The 5,696-nt window shown below is 51.4% G+C and overlaps 1 protein-coding gene across 1 annotated transcript in view; it reads left to right on the forward strand.

The window, feature by feature from the left end:
- The window catches only part of LOC105545348 (chromosome unknown open reading frame, human C11orf21), an 8,091-nt gene extending 5,219 nt beyond the window's left edge, over window positions 1–2,872 (forward strand). The window contains exon 6 of the mRNA XM_011988258.1: window positions 1,236–2,872. The gene's annotated coding sequence lies outside the window, so the exon portion shown is untranslated. The remainder of the gene's footprint in view (window positions 1–1,235) is intronic.
- The last annotated feature ends 2,824 nt before the right edge of the window (window positions 2,873–5,696 follow it).

The following is a 5,696-nucleotide window of genomic DNA, read 5'->3' on the forward strand; positions in this document are numbered from 1 at the left end:
GCATCAGGGCCAGGGCAGACAAAAGAAGAGTGAGCTGGTCAGGGGTGCCCCAGTGGGAAGCTCATTCACAACCTTTAAGGAGGGCAGGGCACAGCTCAGCAAGGGTGGCCATGAGGCCCTGGGCTTGTGGCTGAGATGGCAACTGGCTCTGGCAGTGATTGGAACAGTCCAGTCCATGGCCTTCCCTCTCAGTGCCATGGGCTGCTGCCTCCACTGGCCAACTCCAGTGGGCATTGATGGGCACTCTGCTTCCCCCTCCCGCCCCTGGGAGGCTAGACTCTGCCTTCAGTGACGGCAGAGGGAACCCAGGGATGGTGCCCCTTCAAAGACACAGCTGTCTCCCAGGGGAGTCTAAAGGGATCCCACACATGTGTCACAGATGCCAGGGACAGACTGTAGGGGAGGTGTCTCCATCCACATCCACGCTGTGCCACCCACTAGTTTGTGGGGCCAGGCACCACCAAGCCTGCTGTCCTACCTGGGCCACTCCAGCCTGGGCTGAGACTCGGCACCCCGTGGGAGTGGAGGAGTGGGGCAGAGGCAGGAGATGCCCAGGGTAAGAGCCAGATGCCTTCAGAGTGACCCCCCGGGCCTGGGCAGGACTGGGGGCAGGGGAAGACCCACTGGCAGAAAAATGTACATCAGACCCTCCTCCTAATGGTCCCCACACTCCCTGTGCAGACAAGGCAGACTGCAGGGCAGAAGCTTGCAGCCCCATTCCTGGTGGTCAGTGTGCTTTATTTAGCCCTTGATGAAGAGACTGTTTCATGACAAACGGGGACAGTGAGCTCCTGACACCTTTAAAGCTGCAGTGTTGCCTCTCTCAGGATCCTAGAAGTGAACACCCATCCCCATTCAGGCCAGACCCTGATGCTCAAGGGTCAGGGCCCAGGCCCGTTGCCAGGCTGCCCTCTCTCTTGGACAGGTGCAGGGACCCTTGGGAGGGGCACAAGGTTGCAGAGGATCTTTAAGCAGAATGAGGAATCTGGTGAGAGAAAGCTTTAGGAGGCGGGTTCAGTGTCAGCATTCACTATGGACAGAATCGTTTTCCTGCAAAATTCATAGGTTGAAGCCCTGCCCCCCAATGAGATAGTGTTAGGAAGTGGATCTCTGGGAGGTAATTAGGGACAGATGAGGACATGAAGGTCCCTGGTCCCATAGAATTAGTGCCCTTATACAAAGCGTCATTTAGGAGCTCCCTCTTCTCTCTCTCTCTCTCCTTACATGCACTGAAGGACAGCTGTATGAAGACACAGAGAGAAGGCGGCCGTCTGCAAGCCAGGAAGAGAGCCCTCACCAAGACTGGAATCAGCAGCACCTTGATGTTGGACTTTCAGTCTCCAGAACTGCAAGAAATAAGCACCTGCTGTTTACATGCCCAGCCCTCGGTGCTTCCTCATGGCAGTTGGAGCTAACTGAGACAGCTCCCAGCACTCACCCATTCATTCATTCATTCATTCATTCGTCCATTTACCTCATGTCTACTGAACAGCTCTGGGATGGCTCTGGGAAGCTGTGAGTCACATATATTGCCGCAGCAATGTGTGAAATATGTTTAGAGACAGTGGGGAGCAGAGAGGGCAGATGCTTTGAGAACCCCAGCAGGGCTGGCCAGAAACACAGGCCTTGTTGGGCTGAGGCTGGCATGGGGTGAACTTGGGAGCCTTGGGGGCAGAGGTGATAGATGTGGGGTGTTTAAAGGCAGTGAGACAAAGAAGGGAGATGGATGGTGCCCCCCCATGCCAGGCTTTGCCAGCCTCCCAACACGTGAGTGTTCACCCACCTGGATGAGACACCGCCGTGGACTTGGGAGTGAAGGTGGTGAATTTGGGCAATGCTGGAGACCATGCAGGTGGGAGGTGGGACAGAGGCAAGAGGCTGGGGCCCAGGCAGGAGCCGACAGACTGCCAGTGCTCCCCTGAGAAGCAACCTCAGTGGGTGGCTTGGGGTCTGCTGGGCTGCCCCCACACTGACACCCTGGCTGCAGGGCCCCCTGTGTCCCCAGTGATGGCTCTCGGGATGGCTGTGTGGCCTACTCAGAGCCATCCCTGCAGCCCATGATCTCTGGGTCACCAGTTGCCAGAAGTGTCCCCCCTGCCTTGGGCAGAGGCTGAGGACCTCAGAGTGGGAGGGAAGGTGCAGTGGGGGCTCAGCCAACACTGCTCAGCCTGAGAGTCCATCACATGTGGACTGCACCCCGGCGTCAGCCAGAGTGATCTCTGCTTAGGGTGGTTTCTGGTGAGTTCTGATATCTCAAACCCCAGCATCAGGGCCAGGGCAGACAAAAGAAGAGTGAGCTGGTCAGGGGTGCCCCAGTGGGAAGCTCATTCACAACCTTTAAGGAGGGCAGGGCACAGCCCAGCAGGGGTGGCCACAAGGCCCTGGGCTTGTGGCTGAGATGGCAACTGGCTCTGGCAGTGATTGGAACAGTCCAGTCCACGGAACCCTGTGGCCTTGGCCGGAGGCTCATGGTGCCACAGGAACTGGAGCAATGGGTGGCCTCCCTCGCCTGGTGCCCGAGTAAAGGAGGACTGGGTGCCCCTGAGGAAGGACGTTGCCATACTCTCACAAATTTACATTCTTCTTCTCTCCCCCAGTCTCCCCTCAGGGACCTGCAGCCATTTGCTGGGGTGGCTAGTCTGTCCTCAGACTCAGGGGACTTACTGGACACTACCTCTACCCTGACACCCACTCCTGGGGACACAAACACCCGTCAGATCTAATAGTCAGAGGAGGGGCGTGTGGAGGCCAGGGTACTCATGGAGCTCTAGCTTAGGTCCAACTCTCGGTGGGTGCAGAGGTCACTTCCCTAGCCTCAGACAGGTGAGTAAATGGACTTATGTGGCAGCCAGCAGAGTCCCCACATTTGTCCCCTGACCTGAGGGGTGGGGGCTGCTATGGTGGGAAAGGCCAAGTAGAAGCCATGGGGTGAACTCTGCCTAGGAAAATCGTCAGTCAAAAGCAACCTGCGGACCTGGAAGGACCGCAAAGGTCAGTGCTGCCATTGAGGACTTGGAAGATGCAGGGTGACGACCACTATGGCAGCCTCGTTCCACTCATTAAATTGGCTTGTGTGGAAGACAGGGGGGTCCTGGAGAAGGAAGGACAGTGAATTCTGGTAAACTTAACCAGGACTCCAATTGCAACTGCTGTTCCAGATATGACTACTGATCGCCGGGGCAAATCAAAGCATCCCTGGACACCTGGTCTACAACCATTGATCTGGTGAAAGCTTTAATTTTTAATATAGATCTTATTTTTTAGAGCAGTTTCATGTTTACAGAGAAACTGAGCATATTTGAGAGTTCTCATATAGCACCTCTCCCCACACACAGTTTCCCTTATTATTAATATCTGGAATTAGTGTGATACATCTTTGCAACTGATGAACCAATGTTAACCTAGTCATTGATCAGGTTACATGAGGGTTCACTTTTGGTGTGTACATTCTGTGAGTTTGGGCAAATGTGTAATGGCATGTCTCCACTATTATAGTATCATACAGAATTATTTTACTGCCCTAAAATCTGTCTGTGCTCCATTTATTCTTCCCTCCCTCCCCACTGACTCCTGGAAACCACTGATCTTTTCATTGTCTGCATAGTTTTACTTTTTCCAAAACGTCACATAGTGGGAAATTATACAACCTGAAAAGGTAGGTAGACTTCTTCAGATTGGCTTCTTTCACTTGGCAATATGCATTTAAGGTTCCTTCACATCTTTCCATGCCATGATAGTTCATTTTTCTTTATCACTGAATAATATTCCATTCCTTGTGTATACTAGAATTTGTTTATCCATTCACGTATTGAAGAACTTCCTGGTTGCTTCCAAGTGTTGACAATTATAAATAAAGCTGTACAAACATTAATGTCAAGGTCCTTGGGTAGACGTACATTTTCAGCTTATTTGGGTAAACACCTAGGGCATGATTGCTGGACCATATGGTAAGACTATGTTTGGTTTTGTAAGAAACCACCAAACTATTTTCCAAAGTGGCTGTCTCATGTTGCATTTCCACCAGCAATGACAGAGTTCCTGTTGCTCCATGCTCTTGCCACCATTTGGTGATGTCAATGAGTTCCTGTTGCTCCATTCTCTTGCTATCATTTAGTGGTGTCAGTGTTTTGGATTTTGGTCATTCTTATAGGCATCTCATTGTTGTTTTAATTTGCAATTCTCTAATGACATGTGATACGAAACCTCTTTTCATGGGCTCATTTGCCATCTGTGCATCTTCTTTGGTGAGAAGTCTGTTCATAATTTTTCCTATTTTTACATTCAGTTGTTTGTTTTTTCATTGTTGAGTTTTAGGAGTTCTTTGACTACTTTGGAGGCAAGTCCTTTATTAGATATGTGTTTTGCAAAGATTTTCTCCCACTCTGTGGCTTGTCTTTTCATTCTTTTAACGGTGTCTTTTGCAAAGTAGAAGTCTTTACATGTTAACGAAGTCCAGCTTATCAGCTATGATCTGGTGAATGCCTTTGATTCCTTGATACCTCTGAGTAAAGGCCACCAGAAGCTAGTTGCTTTCAACTGGCAAGGGCAGGAATACACGTGCACTGTCCTGCTCTGGGGTACATCAACTCTATGTCATAATCTAGTCAACAGCTACCTTGACCAGCTTTCCCTTCCACAACCTTTCCCCTGGCTGGTTGCACTGACGATGGCAGCTGATCTTGCTGCAGAACTGGTCTGCAAACCTGGTGAGCAGAACTGGCAGTGACTCAAGCACAACTTGATAATATGGTGTGTGCTGGGGAGGGTGGGGAATGAATTCCATACAAATTGGGGCCCTGACCCTTTGATGAAATTGCTGGGGTTCCAGTGGTCTGGGGCATGCTGTGATCTATGTCTGACCCTTCCTTCTACCTCAGGGGAAGCACTGTGCCTCGTGGGTGTCTTTGGATCTTGGAGGCAGCTCATATGTGATATCCCAACCCATGTAGGAATGACCTAAAATGCTGTCTGCTTTCTGTGAGTCCCAGAACAAGAGAAGGCTCTGCAGCAAGTGCATGTGGCCATGAAAGCTGCTGAGCAACTTGAGCCATGGGACCAACAGATCCTATGGCATTTGAGGTGTCTGTGGCAGATAAGGATGCTGTGTAGGGGCCATGATAGGCTCCTGCAGTTGAATCACAGACTGATGGCAGTCAAGCTCTGCCATCATCTGTGGATAACTCTGTGGATTGCATCTAGTCCTCCAGAGAGACTGGACAGGCCACCAAGTCACCATGTGATTGGAACTATACATCACGAGTGGGATGTTGCTGAACCCAGCAAGCCATAGAGTCGGGCTTGCATAGCTATGTTCTGTCTTCAAGTGGAAGCAGCATATACAACCTGGGGGGCTCAGGCAGGCCCTGAAGGCACAAGCAAGTTACATGCAAAAGTGGCTCCAACACCTGTGGTCCCTACTCCTGCCATTCTGCAGTCACTCTCTCAGCCAGCACCTGTGGCTTCGTAGGAAGTTCCCTGCAGCCTGATCATTGTGGAAGAACAAGTCTGGTCCCAGCTTACAGATGTTTCTGCATGATACACACGGATGACCATGGAGCTCAGTCCCTCTGAGCAATGGTAGTGAAGGGAAGGGCTCCCAGTGGGCAGAACTCTGGGCAGGGTCCCTGGGTGTTTTCATTTTGCCTGGAAGGAGAGGTCAGAGCTACAGGTTCCACCCACTCATGATCAGTTGCTCC

Source organism: Mandrillus leucophaeus, unplaced genomic scaffold, assembly GCF_000951045.1.
Source record: "Mandrillus leucophaeus isolate KB7577 unplaced genomic scaffold, Mleu.le_1.0 Scaffold325, whole genome shotgun sequence".
NCBI classification, from domain to species: Eukaryota; Metazoa; Chordata; class Mammalia; order Primates; family Cercopithecidae; genus Mandrillus; species Mandrillus leucophaeus.